The sequence below is a fragment of the Papio anubis genome, chromosome 6 (genome assembly GCF_008728515.1).
Source record: "Papio anubis isolate 15944 chromosome 6, Panubis1.0, whole genome shotgun sequence".
In the NCBI taxonomy this organism is placed as follows: domain Eukaryota; kingdom Metazoa; phylum Chordata; class Mammalia; order Primates; family Cercopithecidae; genus Papio; species Papio anubis.
In genome coordinates this window covers 136,695,807-136,717,041 of record NC_044981.1, presented here as the reverse complement: position 1 = coordinate 136,717,041, position 21,235 = coordinate 136,695,807, and the positions used below count along the sequence as shown (strand labels likewise).

The 21,235-nt window shown below is 34.4% G+C and overlaps 1 long non-coding RNA gene across 3 annotated transcripts in view; it reads right to left on the bottom strand.

Moving 5' to 3' along the window:
• LOC116275369 overlaps positions 1 to 21,235 on the bottom strand; it is a 126,451-nt gene that overhangs the window by 19,297 nt on the left and 85,919 nt on the right. Inside the window, exons 3-4 of one of the 3 annotated variants that reach the window (XR_004184417.1) lie at positions 3,588 to 3,680; positions 2,552 to 2,693 (exon numbers count right to left, since the gene is read on the bottom strand). The exons of 1 other annotated variant lie outside the window; for it this stretch is intronic. This is a non-coding gene — a long non-coding RNA (uncharacterized LOC116275369). The remainder of the gene's footprint in view (positions 1 to 2,551; positions 2,694 to 3,587; positions 3,681 to 21,235) is intronic. One more of the 3 variants, XR_004184416.1, reaches the window with a different exon arrangement.

Sequence of the window (21,235 nt, the reverse complement as noted above, 5' to 3'; positions counted from 1 at the left end):
CAATGCTGTGGAAGTGTAAGTCATCAAGAACATTTACAGAAATGCTATATAAATGTAAAGTATCAAAATATCTCAGATCCTATGATAGATTTATATTTATTGCAAATATTTTTGGATGTTGATGTGACTGTTGGGCTGGAGACTCAGTAGAGCAATAAATTCCCTCCTACTGCCTTTGGTTAGGATGCATGTTTTATTCATTTATTATGATATTTTAAATAAAAAAATACTTAATTGGAATCACTTTTATATTCCTTTTGTGCTAATATATTGAGTTAGTTTGTTGGTTAGCTGACTTGAAAGAAATACTTGTTAAGAGCATTGCCTTTAGAGCTAGAGCCTGAATTTAAATTCTGGCCTCCCCACTTACTAACTAATTGGTTGTCTTACATAGGCCTCAATTTCTGAGAGGCACAATTTCCTCATAGGTGAAACAGATATAAGAATACTTACTTTATAAACCCATTGTAAGGATTAAATGAGATAATCTATGTTAAACATTCAGCGCGGTTTACTGGCAAATAATAAATGCTCAATGAGTGATAGTGAAAATGAAAATTGAATACTAGGAAGTATACTTAAAGATGATTACTTTAACCAGAACAATTAAATAGATGACACAACTTTATGTATGTGGATATGTATGTATTTGTATATATGTGTATACACAAATACACTCACATATGTATATATACAAAGAATGGAGGAAAAAACTTTTGGTAGCAAAAAATCACTATGCTTAATTCACTTTTGTATGTTTTAAAATTAGTCTAATATTTGTATCCACCTCTATATTAGTACATTACAAAGGATAAGCAATATTTCTAGCACTGTGTATTCAGAAAAAACACATCTGCATGTATTTTAAGAATCCATCAGGGTGCTAGCCTCCCTGTAGTATAATGCTGTGAGTATAACTTAGGTTGGAAATCTTTCAGGGATAGCATCATAACACATCCCGTGATTTCATGCATTGCAAGGCTGGCATCGTTCCCGGTGGGGCAGGAGAGACACACACACTAACATGGCTGTCAAAACAGGTTAAGATGAATCATCTGAAAATATTTTAAGACTAGGATTAGTGAGGACAGTCTTCCAATTTTCATTTAGGTATTTTGTTATATCACTTGATGTTGAACGCTGCCTATTCAGGAACATACTACCTGCAAATTCTATTTTTTATTTAATCTAAAAAGCTTAACTTTGGAGTAGACAATGGTGAGCTGAAAAGGATATTGGGAAAACTAGAAACTCCTAAAGACTATGTTTTAAATGAGATGACTGAAATTATCCAGAGAATATTTTTTATCATCAGCAAATATACTTTTCACCCTTTCCTCTTGATTCACATAAATTTAATAAAGAGAGTTTAAAAAATGTGTGCTGGCCTGCATTTTATTATGTAATAACGTTTGCATGGTACCGCTTTTCTGTTTCTCACTTCATCAGTACTGTTTTTCATTTGGTTGGACCTCCTCAGCTGTGACGGTGTTGGAAAAAAGCATCTGTAGTTGTGCAATCATCAACTGAAAGCTGCTCTGTTTCCATATAACTATATGTCTCTTTGAGACCAAATGGGAGATGCTTAATGTTAATAAATAAGCAGTTTCTGCATAAATAAAGACCAGGCCCTGAAATATACAGACTTGATTATTTTTTTTCTGTCCCAAGCCAAATGGACTCATAAAACAAGCGATAAAGCTGTGAATTGTACACTTAGTTACAAATGCATTCAGAATAAATGTGGTTTCTATTTGTAAATACAAATATTATAGTGCTATGGGACTCAACCTTAATCCATTACGATAGAGAAAAATACAAATATATGACCCTTGTGCATAAAACACATCAGTACCCAAGTACTATAGCAATGGATAATACTTTTGTTTTTGTTTTAAATGCCAAAAATGTGGTTCAAAGTCCTGGAAGACGTGGTCAACTCACCTTCTTTCTGGCCTTCTACTTAACCCCGTAACCTTTAATATTCAATATAACCAAATAGGTACATTACATGGTGATTTTCATACAAGCCGCATATATTTGCATACCTTTGAGAATGTGGCCTCAAGGCTGGGTGCGGTGGCTCACGCCTGTAATTGCAGCACTTTGGGAGGCTGAGGGATCACCTGAGGTCAGGAGTTCGAGGTCAGTCTGGCCAACATGGTGAAACTCTGTCTCTACTAAAAATTTAAAAATTAGCCAGGCGTGGTGGTGCACACCTGTAGTCCCAGCTACTCGGGAGGCTGAGGCAGGAGAATTGCTTGAACTCTGGTGGCAGAGGTTGCAGTGAGCCTAGATGGTGCCACTGCACTCCAACCTGGGTGACAGAGCAAGGCACCCTCTCAAAAAACAACAACAACAAAACAAACAAACAAAAAATGGCCTTTAAAAAAGTAGTCGTGCTATCTTTTTTTTAAAGAAAACGTTTTATAGTTCTATGAATGCAGAAACTGAGGACTTTTATGAAGAACAGACTGTTAGCTATTATTTTCTATTGCCATGAGATTAAATTTTACTATGGTTTGAATAATTTGTACAAATACTCTTTTACCGCAATTTTTTCTCATGTCTGTAAAAGAGACCATAAAGTCATGATTGACCACAGTATCCAAAGGTTATCCTAGATCAGACTTCGATGTTCCAAATTCACTGGTTCAACTTTACTTGACAATCAAAATGATGGAGAATTCAAGCTAAGAGGAAGCAAAACACTGTTTAACTACACATAGCTCTGGCAATTGTCTGGGATAACTATATGGATTATGAAAATCATAGGAAAGGTAATGAATATGTGTTTGACAATAGAGTCGTTCAAAGTTATTTCTATTCTGAATGATCTACTTTACAAAGAGAAACTATAAGTTAAAATATAAATCATTATATTTGATTTATGGCCTTTCCCTCTATTTAACAAGAAAAGCCACTTTACAATGATACAATTTTGGCAAGCTATTTTCTTACTTTTAAAAATAAACTCATTTAAAATGTGTGTCTAATAATCTTTTTAATTTTAGCTGTATATTTGGAAAATTTAGTATTTCAAGACTATTTATAAATAACATTAAAATATAATTTTTAAAATTAATGCATTATGAAACATGGGGTCCCTATTAAGAAGACTTATGTGCTTTATGAAGTTCAGATAGATTTCAAGTGCTCCAGCTGGCAACCGTCTTCCACCCAGCCTGTATTTAATACTTATTATATTTAATTATCTCCCTTTCAATCTGAATCCAGCACCTATGTTCTTTAACTATATAAATACAGTAGTTATATAGACCTCTAAAAAGTAGGATGGTGACTAAAGTCACTTATGCACCAGTATTAATTTTTAACACTGAAAATTAGATTATATTATATACTAACCCAGAAGACTTTAAATACACTTCTCACAGTCAGCTACAGGAGAAAAATCCAAACGTTGTACTTCATAGTATAGCTATTAATTGACTATTCTTTTACCGTTTAACATTTCACCTTAGGATTTAGTCATACTAAATTACCTGGTTACTAACTTCATCATGCTTTCTCACATCTTCATGCTTTTGTACCTTATATTCCCTTTGCTTAGAATGCCTTATACTCACTTGGCTACCTGGGAAACTCCAGCTGATTATTCAATTCTGAAATCCAATATTATTTCTTCTGTGAAATTTTCTTATTGTTTCCCAATTCCATTTCTGTGGAATTTACATACATATGTAAATTTAAGTCCTCTTTAATTAGATTACATCTTACATGGACAAGCACATAAGTGCATGCATGCGTACACACACACTCTCACACACACTTCCATTAGAACTATAATGACATTTTAATGTGTGTTCTGAATTTGCCTGGTTATTGCCTCTATTTGATCATAAGACTTTTAAGATGAGGAAAATTTCCTATTATTATACACATGTTAATTTAAAAAAATGTGATAGCAAGTGAGTAAATGAATTTATTAACATAGTTAAAATGTCATTGAAACCCCAGATTGAAGATAAGTTACTCATTCAAAAGACTTTCTTTACTCTACATGAACCTGTTTACATGCTCATATTCTAAATTGCACTCAGTAACAAAATGAAGAATATAATTCAGGTCAGCTTGCTATTTAAATATGAAACTATGTTACCTATGTGACAAATGTTTCTAAATTCTGTTTTTTTCTTCACGTTTTAAGTTCAGGGGTACATGTGCAGGATGGGCAGGTTTGTTATATAGGTAAATGTGTGCCATGGTGGTTTGCTGCACAGATCATAAATCGATTTCACCTTTCTGCTTTCTTTTTTTGTTGTTATTGAGACGGAGTCTCACTCTGTCGCCCAGGCTGGAGTGCAGCGGCGTGATCTCCGCTCACTGCAAGCTCCGGCCCCCGGGTTCATGCCATTCTCGGAGTAGCTGGGACTACAGGCGCCCGCCACCACGCCCGGCTAATTTTTTGTAGTTTTAGTAGAGACAGGGTTTCACCATGTTAGCCAGGATGATCTCGATCTCCTGACCTCGTGGTCCGCCGGCCTCGGCCTCCCAAACTGCTGGGATTACAGGCATGGGCCACCGCGCCTGGCCTCACCTTTATGCTTTCTATAAAAAGTATCTAAAACTGAAAGTAAATAATAATGGAGAAGATAAGATGATATGAGCACAAGATGTCTCATGTATTTTGGAGACTCTTTGAATGGGGTATTCAAATTGTCGGAAGGTGGGCGTCCCAAATGCCCTCTTGCTACTTACAGTCATTTTTCAATGAGGTGATAAATAGATAAAAGCAAACGTGTATATTTTGGAATGTTTGGATCTAGGTAAGCCATGTATGATGTGTTAATTTTCCTCCCACTTTAAGTATTCTTTAAAAATTAGTGCTTTCTATATATTCTCTTATGTTTTGCTTTTGTCGAGAAAAGAAATTTACATTTTCATCTTCCGACTATGTGTATTCTGTACTTGAACAAAACAATGTCCTCATTAACCATTAATTAGTCTATTTTGAACTTGCTATATTTGTCTATAGTCCCACCAAAGCATCTAAAAGAACCAAGAGTTAAAACACTTGGTTGTCACAAAATCAGGGAATTGAAAAGATATGCTTTCTTTATTGCTACTGTCAATTTATTCCCTTGGATTTTAAATAGTAGAATGTCTTCTTTTATTCTTTGTTCATGTCTTTAGAAGGAATACAGCTAATTTTAATATCAATGCTATATATAGTTGCTATTAAAGTCAGGCTTACTTTTGTTTATTTGGGTTTAAAACATTTTATGATGTTAGGTACGATATACCTTTTGAGAATTAAAAAATCAAGAGCCCATTCATGTTTGATTGAAAATGATAGAAACTACTTTTAAACTAACTCAAGTGAAAAATAAGATTCCTAGAAGAGATGCTGGAGTTGACCACATAAAGGAAGATATGAGGCACTAGGACAGCCTTAGGGGTTTCAGAGACTCTTCACCTCTAATAGTGCTTCTTTCTGGGTGTCAGGGACATAACCGTGGAAGTTCTAGGGTCTCATGCTTTCAGCTTCATAATCAGGGAGAAAAGATAGCATTTTATCATCTCTAGCAGAAAAATCATAGTGAAGAATATGAATTGACTCACCCGGAAGGATAGACCTATTCCTGCACCAATTCCTGTGTCCAGGACTAAAGCTTTCTCTGAGTGGTACATCCTGGGTCACATGATTCCACCTACTGTCAAGATGTGGAACTGTTTTTCAAAGGAGGGTGACTAGGGTGCCAGACCAACAATGGCACTAGCCACTACAAAGAGAAACTAATTATTTTAGTTTATTAGTACTCCATTCTGTAACATTTTAGAGAATATGGAGAGCTGATTTATATCAGGTGCCAAACATTTGTAATGTTACTATCGTTTTAAAGATGGAAATATTTTCTCTGTACATAATTTAAATGTCCCTTGGCTAAGGATCATTATTAAAAAAAAAACAAAACAAAACACTATTAAGGCCAGATACCAAAGTGAAAATTTAATTGAAACATTAGAATGTAATGGGTTATGAAATTCTAAAGTGAGATGCAAGACCAAAATGAAAATTTTCAAAGGAAATATCTGTGAGTGGGCTTCTTGACTAAAAATCCCTTTTACTAAAAACCCTTTGACTAAAAAACCCTCTCACTGGGAATATAAATAGTAAAGAGAGTAGAGGGTGAGGAAAGATTTGTAAAGAGGATTTTTTTAACAAACCCATGATTGCTTCTTCATCTTAAGTCAAGGCAGAGGATTTCTAACCAATTACTCTGAGAGGCTGAGCAATGGCCCATGGTTAGGGTGTCCCAGAGAAGTACAGAAAACAGGAGCGGCTAGCTGCATAGAGGTAGAATGAAGCTCTGCTACTGGGGTTGTCCCATGGCTCCAGATATTGTGGGGGTCAAGGATGCCTGAGTGTTTCCTGTACATCATATATGGCCAAGAGAGAGATTTGACATAGATGCTTTATAAGATACTGTGAATGCAGGTCTACAGAGGGCAAGGGAGCCTCAGGTGAAGTTAGAGATGAAGCACCAGATACCTTGCAGCAGGAAAAGTGAGCAACCACTGAAATGCCATGCCTTCACCCTACTCAGTGGCACTGCACATCAGAGAGCACCTGGAATGGGACATTCCAAAAAATATACAAAAAATTCCCAGAGGAGAAAGTGCGAACTTTCAACATTTGCCAGCCCTTAAAACACACAAGGCAACTTAAGATGGTAGTGGCTAAGTATTTAATAAAACCTTCCTGCCCCCACCTCATGCCTCTTCCCTCCTCTGACACTGGAGGAAAGGTTCAAAACCTCAGTTAGCAAGATGTTGGTGCAGGAGTGAAGGTTTAAGGGGAAGTGCAAGACAGAAAAAAATATAAAAATGTACCCTGCCTTCTTTATTGGCCTTTTACCTACAACAGGCCTATGTAAAACAAAAATAAAATTCTAAGCCCCTCAACTGACTGATGGACTCCTCTATCAGGAAAGGCCATTCAAAAGTTAACCTGAAAAGCTAGTTCAGGCCATGATGGGAAGTAGGGGTTCGACATGACTCATTATACCCTCCTCCCTTAGGAATTCAGGCACAACTCACCAACATTAACAATAAAACAGAGATCTTTAGACGGACAAAACAGACATTTAGACTGACAAAACAGCAACAAGACACCAAATCCCAACCTAACTCTAGATAGCATCACATGACAGACAGCAGGCCCTGAAAGAAATGAAAGTATTTTATCCCAAAGTATATTTCTTTGACATATTTTGAAATGTCCCTAAAAAGTTGTTCTTGTAGGGAAACTATACGTTCTGTAGAGAATCTCTTTCTCTTTCCAGGTCTTTTCCCTGATCCAGGAGATAATTAAGAGTCTGGCACCTTTTTAGGTCTGGTAGGAGCTCTGAAGCATTCCTTTCTATTGATTCCAGGTCTTCAGATAATAACTCAACCAACTGTCAATCAGAAAATATCTGAATCCACCTATGACCTGGAAGCTCCCCAACACTCCCACTTCAAGTTGTCCCACCTCTCTGGGCAGAACCAATGTACGTTTTACATGTATTTATTGATGTCTTATGTCTCCCTAAAATGTTTAAACCAAGTTATAGCCTGAGCACCTTGGGCACATGTTCTTAAGATCTCCTGGGGCTATGTCACAGGTAATGGTCCTCATATTTGGCTCAGAATAAATCTCTTCAAATATTTTACAGAGTTTGACTCTTTTCATTGACAACTGTAGGCTCCACCTGGGGAACCAAGAATAGCTCTAATTTTGAATGGAGTTGGATGCTTTGATTATTACCTGAGACTTAACATTTGAAGCTTTGAAACCCATAGTGATTCTAGTACTTTTTCTTATTGAAAGCTGAGAGCAGTCATGGGGCTACCTGTGCTTTATTGTAAGGTCAAAAAGAAAAGCTCAGACTGCTGAATAAATTGAAAGGAAAGTGGGTGAAAAAAAGTACTTTCTGATCACAGCCTTTGAGTTCTGTGATTTAGCTGTTTGTTCTTTAGTGGATACAGTTCCTTAACTAGATTATGAGGTTTTAGGGTATTCCTAACTAACCAATTCTTACAAAATGGCAGATATTTTCCCCTATTATCAGTTTGACACATGGAAATTTTGTGTACTAGACTATTTGTGTCTATGTATATCAGTGTATGTATATTTTATATTTTTTAATATTTAAATCATCTGGTGTTCCATATAACATCAATTATAGGAATGGCTTTATTGAACTTAAAAATTATTTGAGTCAGACTCATATTATAAAAGCAATAGAGAAAAATCAACCACTAATTGGAACTTGCAAAATGTATTTTTACAGATTAAAATGAAAAACATAATGTCATTTGAATGCTTTAATTGGTTTCAGTTTTACAACTGCAAGCCAGATGGTTTCTTTTCAAGTAGTTTACAATGTCTTTGCTGAATAACTGAATTACTAAAGCAGCTGTGATTATTAACATTTACCTAAACAGAAAAACATGTCTGCTATTTGTTTGTTAAGAAAGTACCTGCTTTGCAGTAGTTTGGGAAACAAATCATGATTCCAATTCCTCTAGATAGCACAGTATTTTCATAAAATGAGAGAAAAGATCAATAAGAGATGCACATATTAATTTGTATCTTAAAATGAATGCTGATTTTAAATTTTTGCTTATTGACCCAGTGTTAACATCTCTTGTGGATTCTTTCAATTTTGTGTTTCTACAATTGCATGATTTATTTATATTTTTGATGTGAAAAAGAAACACTTTTAGATGTAATACTCTGTTAATAATTATCTTTCATTCCTGATTAAAATATTATATTCTGGAAGTAAGTAGTCCTTACAGAAATTTGTTTCTGTTATAAGCTGAGGTGTTCTAACTCTATACTTGTGGGAAGTCAGGGACCCTGAATGGAGGGACCAGCTGAAGCCACGGCAGAAGAACATAAATTGTGATGATTTCATGGACATTTATTAGTTCCCCAAATTAATACTTTTATAATTTCTTATGCCTGTCTTTACTGCAGTCTCTGAACATAAGTTGTGAAGATTTCATGGACACTTATCAATTCCCCAATCAATACCCTTGTGATTTCCTATGCCTGTCTTTACTTTAATCTCTTAATCCCATCATCTTCATAAGCTGAGGAGGATGAATGTCACCTTAGGACCCTGTGATGATTGCGTTAACTGCACAAATTGTTTGTAAAGCATGTGTGTTTGAACAAGATGAAATCTGGGCATCTTGAAAAAAGAACAGGATAACAGCAATTTTCAGGGAACAAGAGAGATAAGACTTCTGACTGCCAGTGAGCCAGATGAAACAGAGCCATATTTCTCTTCTTTCAAAGGCAAATAGGAAAAATATCACTGAATTCTTTTTCTCAGTAAGGAACATCCCTGAGGAAGAGAATGCACCCTGAGGGTAGGTCTATAGACAGCTCCCTTAGGGCAACTACCTTTTACCATCAAAGCCGAGGGGATGAAATAAGTTCCAGTCTAATGTAGCGTTCCCAGGCTTATTAAATTTTGGTCAGACAGATTGTCTGCTCTCAAACCCTGTTTCCTGATAAGATGTTATCAATGACAATGTGTGCCTGAAACTTCACTAGCAATTTTAATTTCGCCCCATCCGGTGGTTCTGTGATCTCACCCTGCCTCCATTTGCTTTGTGATATTTTATTACCTTGTGAAGTATGTGATCTCTGTGATCCACACCCTATTTGTGCACTCCTTCCCCTTTTGAAAATCGCTAATAAAAACCTGCTGGTTTTACGGCTGGGAGAGCATCATGGAACTTGCCAACATGTGATGTCTCCCCCGGACACCCAGCTTTAAATTTCTCTCTCTTGTGCTCTTTCCCTTTATTTCTCAAACCAGCCAAGACTCCTAGCAAATAGAAAAGAATCCATGATAAATATTGGGGGAGTGGTTTTCCCTGACATATACTCTTAGCAAGAGTAAATTTGATACTAAATGTAATCTAGAGTACTGGATACAAATTCAATTCTTGAGAGAGCCAAATAAGGAAAGAAATATTTAGGGGGAAGTAATGGTGAGGCATACTGTTTCAGTTCTGTTTTCAAAAAGATAAATTATTAGGAAAAATTCTGATTAAGTAATGGCATTTTAAGCATTCTATCACATCATTTTCTATTCAGAATTATCCTTACTAATATACTATTTTGGTAAAAGGATTGAAACAACTGAGTTTTGCCTTGGAAGTCTATGATTGTCTTGGCATTTTTGTTGATCTAGGTTTAGCTCCACGATCTCAGCTGGGCTGTCCCACGTGTCTGTGTGTAGTCAGCTGCGTGATGGAGGGGGCTGTTTGGTGTAGGATGGTCATCCTAGTGACAACTCAGCTCTGCTCCATGTGCTCTTCACATTTTAGCAAGGTAGCCTGGGCATGTTCCGGTTATGGCGAAGGAGCGAGAGCAGCAAGAGAACAAGTTCCTCTAACCAAGAACTTTTGAAACCTCTGGTTGTGCCATGGTTGATAATACTATGTTTGACTGATGCAAGTCATAGTCGAGCCCAGAGTCAAAGCATGGGAAAATGCCCTGCCCTTGAGAGGGGACAAAGAATTGGGGTCATTAATTGAATCAATGGGACACACATTCTTATAGGTTTACACTATTCTATAATAGTAATCCTGGGTATGATGTACTATAACTTAATTATCCACTTTCCTATTTGTGGATATTCAGGTTGATTATTTTGCAATTGTAATCAATGTTGCAATCAAAATGTACATACAGGTTTATGCACATGTATTTATTTTAAACATTTAATCATGAAACATTTTAAATATACCAAAAATGGTCTCCCCACTGAGATTATATAGCTCTTTGTATTTTTTTGTACTTATTACAGTCTCTGAGTATATTGCTTGTTGCTTATAAGAACCAGTAACATCTAAAGCCCTATCACTTATCTTTCCCTAGCATTCCGGAGACAACCACTACCCTCAAGTTGGTATGTGTCATTCCAGTGTTTGCTATTTATGCTTATTATACATGCAAACCTTACTGCTTTTTTACATTTGAACTTTTTACATTTGAAATCAGTGTTACCATACTGCATGTAGGTTTCTGCAGATTTAATTTTTATCCAATGTTATGTTTTTAAAATGTATCCATATCAATGCAGGCAGACTTACTTCAATCATTTACACAGCTATATAACATTATTCGGCTGCATGAGCAAGCCAGCTAATGGTAGTCAGTTGTATTTTCTTAAGTTTTATGTTGCAAAGAATGCTCAACGGCAATCCTTGTCCATATTTCTTTGTATCTGAAAGTTTGTCAGGGACAGAAATTCATAGGAATAATTTGTGTTTACCACAGTATGTACATCACATTTTGCTTTTTTACAATGCCTCCAGAAATGTATGAATGACTCATCTTTCCTGACATCTCACAAAATTTAGTTATTGTCTAACTAATGATTTGGAAATTTATCCCACTGTTACCTAAATTACATTCCCATGATTTTAAGGATATTTTAATATGTTTATTTTTCAATCCAGTTTCTATGCTTGTCCCTTTACTGTTCCATATAAATTTTTGGATCTGCTTGTCAAGTTCCACAAAAATCCTGTGAGTTGAAATTGCATTGATTTTATAAATTAATTTTGGTGAAAATTGTCATGTTTATATTATTTATAGTTGTTATCCATAAACATGCTATTATATTTAAGACTTTTATATGTCTCTGAGTAATGTTTTAGAGTCTGCTCCACAAAGGTTGTTGTATTTCATTTATTAGATTTATTCTCAGGAAATAAATGGTTTGTGTTATTATTGTAGTACATTTAAAAATAAAAAAGTACATTTAAAGCACATTTTTCTGTTTGTTGCTAAAGTATAAAGTATACTCTTCGTTTTGTGTACTGAGCTCATATCAAACAAAATTGCCAAACTCTTTTACTCACTGAAATTATTTTTGCAATACTATTCTCTAAAAAGAATGACAAGTTTTTCTTTTTTTTTTTCTTTTTTCTTGCTTTTACTCTTTATCATCTATAATTCTCTTTTGCCTTAGTTTACTTGAAGGTCTTCCAATGTGATGTTGATTAGAAGCAGTGATTGTCTATAACCTCACCTTCCTCTGAATTATAAAGAAATGCTTGTATTGTTTCAAAATTGAGTTTGTTAGCTGTAGTGAGTTTTGATAGACAAAATTCATCAGAAAAGGAAGTTCTCGTCTATTCCTAGTTTGCTAGTAGTTTTCTTTTTTGTTGTTTTTTGTTTGTTTGTTTGTTTGTTTTGTTTTGAGATGGAGTCTCGCTCTGTCGCCCAGGCTGGAGTGCAGTGGTGCAATCTTGGTTCACTGCAAGCTTAGCCTCCCGGGTTCATGCTATTCTCCCACCTCAGCCTCCCGAGTAGCTAGGACTACAGGCGCCCGCCACCACGCCTGGCTAATTTTTGTATTTTTAGTAGAGACTGGGTTTTCCGTGATAGCCAGGATGGTCTCAATCTCCTAACCTCGTGATCCGCCTGCCTCAGCCTCCCAAAGTGCCGGGATTACAGGTGTGAGTCATTGCGCCTGGCCCGCTAGTAGTTTTCTTAAGTTATAAATGTGTAATAAATTTTATCAAAACTGTTTTACTTCTATTGAAATATTCATTTTTCTCTTTTAATTTGTTATTGTGGTGAATCATACTAATAGCTTTTCCAAAGTTAATCATCCTTGCATTCCTGGGTTAAATGTATTTCTTAATACATTACTGATTTTTCTTTTTGCTAAGATTTTTATTTATAATTTTTATCTACTTTATAAGTAAAATTCTATCATATTTATTCCTTCCATTATCTTTATGTAGTTTTTATGTGAATGTTATATTTATAAAAAATTTCAAGAACTTCTCTTTCATCTTACTTCTCTTAAGACCTCTCCTCTTTCTCACGTTTCTTCAATTCTTCTTTGGTGACTGTGTTGTAAATTAATTTATTTTTCCTGCTTGTATTTTAGGAATCTGAGGTTTTATATCTTCTGTTGACCCTGGAAAATTCTAAAACATTTAAAAAAGTATTGCCTCTCCCTTGTTCTTTTTGTTCTTTCCATTTGGAACTCAGCTTCAGTTCATGTTAGACATTCTCATTCTATCCCCAACTTGTCTTAATTTCTCTTTAGTAGTCTCTATGCTTTTATATCTCTGTTCCAAGTTCTAGACAATTTCCCTAAGTCTATTTTTAATTTAATAATACGGTCTTTGGATTTTATGTATTTGATTATTTTAAGATATCAATTTTTCTTGCATAAGGTACAATAACAGTATTGCATCATTAAGTTTCCTGGTTTTGACCATTGTATTATGGTTATGTAAGTTATGAACATTAGGGGAAATGGGGTGAAAGATACGCATAAACTCCCTATATTATTTTTGTAATTTTTCTGTAAGTCAAAAATTATCTTAAAATAAAAACAAATGCTGATTTTTCAATTCTCCTTCAGATTTTTTGTTCTATTATCTCTTACTCATGAGCATAATGTTGCTGTGTATACTTTCTCACTTTGGCTTATTCTGCTCTTTTATGCATTTCTTTTTTTTACTGGAAGCTACATCTTCTATTCCTCTTCTTTTCTGAATTTGCTTAATATTTTAATATATATAATGAATAAAATATAAAGTAATCCAATAGTTCTATTTTCCTTCCCTTGATACAAGAACATCACATTATTTTATAATGATTCTTTCCTCCTATCTCACAGGTGATTGTTGTCTAGGATTTAACTCTCTCAAATTTCTCCAAATTGAATATCATTATTATTTTAGAGAATCAATGTTAGTTTAGGTTTACTTGCTGTGTTTTACTTTTTACATCTAATTTCTTCTTTATGGTTTTATATTTTTTCTTCATGAAGGCCATACTTGAGACATTTTTTCTGTCAAGGCTATTGATGATAATGATTACTTCTGTTTGTCTGAAAATGTCTTTTATATTGCCCTCACTTCTGAATGATGGTTTGGTTATAAAATCCCAAGTTGAATGTTGTTAATTTTCAGCAGATTAAGTTTTTATTGCACTGTCTTGTGATTTCTGCTGTTTCTATAGAAAATTATTTTCTCAGTTTATTTTCTCTAAATGCTTTCATGATCTCTTCTTTGTCAATGGTATTTGATAGCTTTTTTTTCTTGACATGTTGTAATTCTACATATTTGAGGAGTACAATTTGGTGTTTTATACACATATGTTGTAAAATGATCAGTTTGGGATGTATAGCATAAGCATCACCTCATGAATTTATCCTTTCTTTGTGATGAGGACATTCAAAAGCTTCTCTTTTAGCTGTTTTGTAGTTACAATATTTCACTGTTAGCCATCATCACCCTACTATACAATAGAACACCAGAAGTGATTCTTCCTATTTAATTATAACTTTATATCTGTTGACCAATCTCTTCCCATCCTCCCCTCTCCTCTCTCTCCCTTCTCCCTGATCTCTGGTAACCACTGTTCTACTCTTTGTTTCTGTGATATCAACTACTCTTCTTCTTCTTTTTTTTTTTTTTAAGATTCCACATACGATATTATGTGGTATTTGTTTTTCCTTCTGTGTCTGGCTTATTTCACTTAATGTTATGTCCTCTGGGACCATCCATGTTGTCACAAATGATAGGATTCCATTCTTTTTATGGCTGAATAATATTTCATTGTGCATATATATCATATATTCTTTATCCATGTGTTCATGGTTGGATACTTGACTTGATTCCACATCTTAGCTATTGTAAAAACTGCAGCAATAAACATGGGAATGCAGACATTTCTTTGACTTATTGATTTCATTTCCTCTGGCTGCATACCCAGTAGTGGGATTGCTGGTTCATAAGGTAGTTATATTTTTAGCTTTTAGGGGAAAAAATTTTAAGCACAGTTTACATAGTGCTTATACTAACTTACAATCCCACAAACAGTATGTAAGTGTCCCCTTTTCACAGATCATCACCAACAACCTGTTCTTTTGTCTTTTTGATAATGGCCATTCTAACTGGATTGAGGTCATATCTCATGTAGTTTTGATTTGCATTTCTCTCATGATTAGCGATGCTGAGCATTTTTTCATGTACCTGTTGATATTTGAATATCTTCTTTTCAGAAAGATCTATTAAGGTGTTTTGCCCATTTTAAAAATTGGGTTATTTGGTGGGTTTTGTTTTGTTTTGTGTTGCTGTTAGTTGTTTCAATTCCTGATATATTTTGATATTATCTCTTGCTGGATCTACAGTTTAGAAAAATTTTCTCCCATTCCGTAGGTTGTATCTTCACTCTGCTAATTGTTTCCTTTGTTGTGCAAATCTTTTTAGTTTGATGTAGTCTAATTTGTTTATTTTTGCTTTTGTTTCCTGTGAATTGAGGTCTTATTTTAAAATCCTCAGGCAGCCTGTTGTAAAACATTTCCCTTACATTTTCTCCTAGTAGTTTCATAGTTTTGGGTTCTACATTTAAGTCTTTAATCCACTTTGAGCTGATTTTTTTAATATGCTGAGAGATAGGAGGCTATTTTCATTCTTTTGCATGTGGAAATCCAATTTTTCCAACACCATTTCTTGACAAGATTGTCTTTTTCCATTTTGTGTTCTTGGCACCTATGTTGAAAATTAGTTGAATGTGAGTGCATGAATTTATTTCTGGGATCTTTATTTTGTTCCATTTGATTTGGAATTAGGAGCTTTCAGATATCTCAAGTCACCTTTGGTTAGGAGAGAAGATTCTACCCGTGTGTGCTAGGGTTCCAATGGCTACCTTGTGATTTTTAACCCTTTGAATCAAAGGAACTTAAATTACTGAAAAATGATTAAAAAAAAAAAAAAGGAGAACAGTTTGAAATTTTAGGTTGTGCTAAAGTTTGTCAATAGTATACTCTGTGACTCTTTAATAAATGAGGATGAAAGTCCATAAAAATAAAAATTTTAAAAGAAAGCAATTTAGCAAAATTCAGATGCTTCTCTTCCACTTAAAGACAGTATAATATATTGAAAAACTAAAACACCTGGGTTAAGGCCTTAACTTTTCCACACAAGCTGTCACACTTTGGGCCTCTCAAACTCTCTGATGATTTCCTTTTTTATAAAATAGAAATTATAACATTCATCCCAACCCTACCAATATACTTTTATTAAGATCAAAAAAGATAAAGTGTAGCTTCATTACAGGGATAAATAAAATTATTCCTTTCCTATCCAACTAAAAGTATTCTTTTAAGTAAATGAACTTTTAAAATACGTATTAGTGTATTTTCATTGTAAAGGCATAAAAATGCAAATAAATTGTAAGTCCTTTTTGAGTCCTGCTTTCTGCCTCCTACTCACCTCCAAAACTTTCAGAGAGAATTACTTTCTAGAATTACTTGTTAGTTTGCTCTAACTGCACTGTCCAATATGACATGACATTCATGAGCTACATGTGGCTATTAAATGGAAACATAAATTAATTATATTGAATAAAATTATTGTTTTAGTTATACTAGCCATAGTTCAAATAATAGCCATATGGATGGCATTACTGTATTGGAGAGAGAAGATATGGAATATATCTATCACTGTAGAAAGCTCTATTGAACAACATTGCTCTTCAATCAAGTCCATTAAGAGAGCTTGTGGTAGGTAGAATGACAACTCCCTGATAATGTCTATGTCTTAGTACCCAGAACCTGAAAATACTACGTTATATCGCAAAAAGGACTTTTCAGATATAATTAAGCAAAGGATCTTGGGATGAAAAATTGCCTTGTGTTATCTGAGTAGGCCCAGTGTAATAACTATAATTTCCAGAGGAAGAGGGCATGAGGGTCAGAGTCAGAAGAAAAGAGATGTGAAAGTTGTTAGAGTAAATATGGAGTCGCCTGTGTTTGAAAAAAATAATCCCTGACAAAGAGAGCTGGGGAAAGTCATGAAGGGAGAATTGTCATGCACAATTGCCTGATAATAACTATCACAAAAGACTACAAAAACCATAACCTCACACAAAGTCCATTGCAACCTTACACAAAAATTACTTCTGCAAGGATATCTCTTCAGCATCTGCCTGCCCAACCTCTGACTGGCACCATAGCCAAGGATAATTGTCTCAAAACAATTATATAAACTTCTTCATTTTTTCTTTAAAAACTTTTGTCTTTCTTTATCTCCCTAAATGTGTGCATAGTTTACTATGACACATGTATATTCCCAGTATGATGCCCTATTTCTTAATAAATACTGTTTTCTTTTAGAGAGCTTCCCTGTTTATTATTTAGGTTGACATAAATGGTATCCAGAAGCAAGACCTGAAGCGTAATCACTTTGGAAAGGAATTGGCAATTCTTGAATTTAGTGTACAGTACTCACTTGAGCCCTCTGAGTGCTCTACTTTCATGGCTTGCCATTTCTGTCCTAGTGAATCTTTCCTCAGGCTGAGTGAGCCTCCTTCTTTTTGGTAGAGGTGGTTTTTTGTTTTTGTTTGTTTTGTTTTTAACTCTTTTGGGATTTGGTTTGGTTATAAGACAGTCTTTGATACAGGCTTATCAAAGGCTTTATATACTTCCTGGGGTGATAAAAAAGAAAAGGTCTCTTCTGGCAAGTCCTTGCTGGTATAAAGACAAGTGTTCCTCTAGTTTGAATACTCTGGTTTCTACAGAATTTATGTTCTCTCTATAGGACATTATTTTCTGGTTAATTTAGTTTTGCTCTTTTCTGCATGCTTAATTTAATATTTCGTTTGATCTACACACCTGGGTTAAAATATTTGTGAGCACTCTGATTTTGGTTTTATTTTGGTTTGGTTATATATGTCTGTAAATAATTTGTCTCTTTTTTCTTGTTTGTTTCTCAAAATCTTCCAAAAGCAAAACTAAACATTACAAATGGTGGATACAGAATGGCTAATTAAAAGCCACTAGGGAAATCACCATCATCTAAAACACTGGTATAAACTCCTGACATTCTATTACAGGATTTATGGGATTTTCTTTGCTTTTGAGAGCTTAATAAGAACCTAAATGGACTTCTCAAACATTAAGGTTTACCAGGGTTTCTGGGACTCCAGCTGGCTATAATATAGCCCATTGCTAATTTTTATGCTCATTTTTAGAGTGATGGGCAAATTACAAGAAAAAATTAGAGACCAGATGGTCATAACTTAAATCTCTTTTTAAAAATCCCTGCAGGCTGGGCTCTGTGGTTCAAGCCTGTAATCCCAGCACTTTGGGAGGCTGAGGTGGGCGGATCACGAGGTCAGGAGATCAAGACCATCCTGGCTAACATGGTGAAACCCCATCTCTACTAAAAATACAAAAAATTAGCAGGGCATGGTGGCACGCACCTGTAATCTCAGCTACTCGGGAGCCTGAGGCAGGAGAATCGCTTGAACCCAGGAGGCTGAGGTTGCAGTGAGCCAAGATCACACCACTGCACTCCAGCCTGGGTGACAGAGCAAGACTCTATAACAACAACAACAACAACAACAACAACAAACCCCTGCAAATACAGACCTAACATGTAAAATCTTCTACATTCTCTGTTTCTCTATTTTTTTCTTTCTACTTTGAATCTGCTGATACGTCTTCAGGTGTTCAGATAAAATTCACTGCTTTATGGAACTGTAGCCAAGATAGAAAAAAAAAATGTCTTAAAGGGCTTTTAATTATGGCTTTATAATTTACAATAGCTCTATGGCAACCATCAACCTAGACCTCTGAGTCATCTCTTTTAATGTAAATTTAGGTTTTCCTGGCTAACAATTGCTTAGGATGATGGAAAAATTAATTGAAAGATTAATATTTTAAAAGAAAAATAATTGGACAAATGTTTATAAAAGTTACAATTTCAGATCAAACAGGTCAAAATTTTAAGTTCAGAGAGATAATATAAGGTATCTCTGTCTGGCATAAAAATTGCCTTGTGTGCCATGTAGGGGCATAAGAAAGGCATTAAAATGTGTTCTCTATTGAAAAAACTAATTTTATTTGTATGATCTTATTACAAGGTTGTTTGGAAACATGGATTTAGAAAGGAAATAGAAAGATGGAAAGGAACCAGTAAGTAGGAGAGAGAGATGTGACGATGTTATGAATATGAAGATGGATGTTTGGTAAGAAAAGTTAAAAAGAAAAGAAACAATTTTGTATGAAAAAGAATCTTGTGTGGTTGTTTAAGTATAGGACAAATCAGAATGTCTAAGTATGTTGTTGAAGGTCTACACAGGCTGTAAAATGTTCATTAAGAATGAATTTATTAAAGGAATTTTATGTGTAATCAAATGGGCTACAATCAGAAGGAAATTATTTGTCTTTTAAAAGATTGATCTTTAATATTAAAAATACATGGATACAAAACTAAAAATTTGTTTCCCTAAAGTTACAACAATACGTTTTCCTTGAAGCGTGGATCTGCTCTTGGTAAAATTGCAAGAGGTTTTGATTTAATTTTGAAATTTGTTTCTTCAACAGCCATCTTCTAAATTGTAGACATTTTTTATTTCTGCCACTTTTGTTCCTGCAATCTGTTTATTCCCCCAAGTTCAGGTTGGAAATGCTATCTCTTCCATTTGGAATGGTAACTTCATTTCTTGAAGTAGAGTTTTACTTTTGAAGCTTTTCAGATTCATATCTCAGAAGTTAGACTTTTGCCATATCTTGCACATAATTTACAAGTTGTACATCATTGCTTTCAGCTTTTTCTCCTTTTCAGAAGTTAAATCATTTTGCTTGGCAAGGTAATAACTCTGTCTTTGAACTTTCTCATCAGCGTTTGTAACCCTTTCCTCTAGTTCTAACTCTGATCTCTTAACTGTCAATAAAATGTTCTGTCCTTAAGACCTAGAAAAACAATGTTTTCCCCCAGTAAGACTTGATTCTGTAGTCTTGACTTTTCTTGGTGTGTCTGAATTGTTCTATGGAATGAGGACACTTCCCATGCTGTTACTAAAGCCATGTATTCTCCTGCTTAAGGTACTAGTTTTCTTGTTTATATTCCTCTTTAATGTGGTACACATTCATAACCTTGGACACATTCTGTACGTGTCCGATTGAATCCAACGACTTTTCCATTATGTTTGACTTACAGGTTGTCTAAATGGGCTTTTCCTAAGAGAAAGCAATCACACTACAGAAGGTTTTCTTTTAACCTTTTTAATTAGCCTAAATGAAACTCAAAATATTTTATATTTATCAAGATATTTTCCTGTGTTGTCTTTATTAGATTTTACTGATTATGTAGGAAAACTGAGATTTGAGAAGGTTAAGGCTATTACAGTCAAGTAGCTTTCTTTACATTTTCTGCTTATCACTCTGGTTAAATAAATGACTATTATTTCACAGTGACTTGTAATTTTGTTTTTATCTGTGTTTTGAACCTTTTGATATATTCAGCAGCTTTCCTGGAATCAAAATTCTAAATTAGGTAATTTTGACCTAAAATTAATCCTGGGATCTTCCAGTTGGGCCCTTGAAGGACCTCAAAGGATGTATCTCTTGTCTTATAGAGATATTAAATGATTAGGCTTATTTGGTAAATTACATGAGAAGTACTGTCAAATGATAGGTGACACTGGATTTTCTTTCATTTATGCTTATGAATATGTTATTAATATGAATGTTCCAAAATTCAAATAGTTCCAACATTATGTTTTAGAAATCTAGTATGTTATCAGCCATAATTCCAGTTATTATGTTGCATGCCAAAAAAAAAAAGACCAAATTTTCTTGTCAATTTCTGGTGATGGTAAACTTCCATCAGATTTTTAACCATAATTATTCTTAAGTTTTTGTCATCTACAGTTAATGTTTTGAAATTTTTCTAAAGAGACTTGTAACTGGATTCATGGAAAAGACTCTAACAAGTACTGTTAAATACAGGTTTCAAAAAACTTTAAGATAAATGGACTAAATAAAAAGTTTTCAGAACTCTCATAAAGAAATTGATTGGCTCACGAAACTGCTAAAAGAAACAAAAATTCATTACATCAACTTGAATAACGGACAAAAATAATAATAACTTTTATTTGAAGCATTGCTGGTTATTTACTTAAATATCTTTTCCAGATTTAAGAAAATTTTTTATCTAGAGTAATTTATACAGCAGTTTGGTAAAGAATACTTCTGTGAATAAAGCTGGAGACATTTGCTTTTCCTTTCTACTTGGTTCTCCCCAAATTTTGAAACGGCACTATAGTTACTTGCATAAGTTCAATAAAAAATCTGCTCTCTTTTTATATCAACATACAATTGGAAATGTTGGTTATGTTATCAAGGTTTGGACTAAAGTGTCATATTTGAGAATATGCATA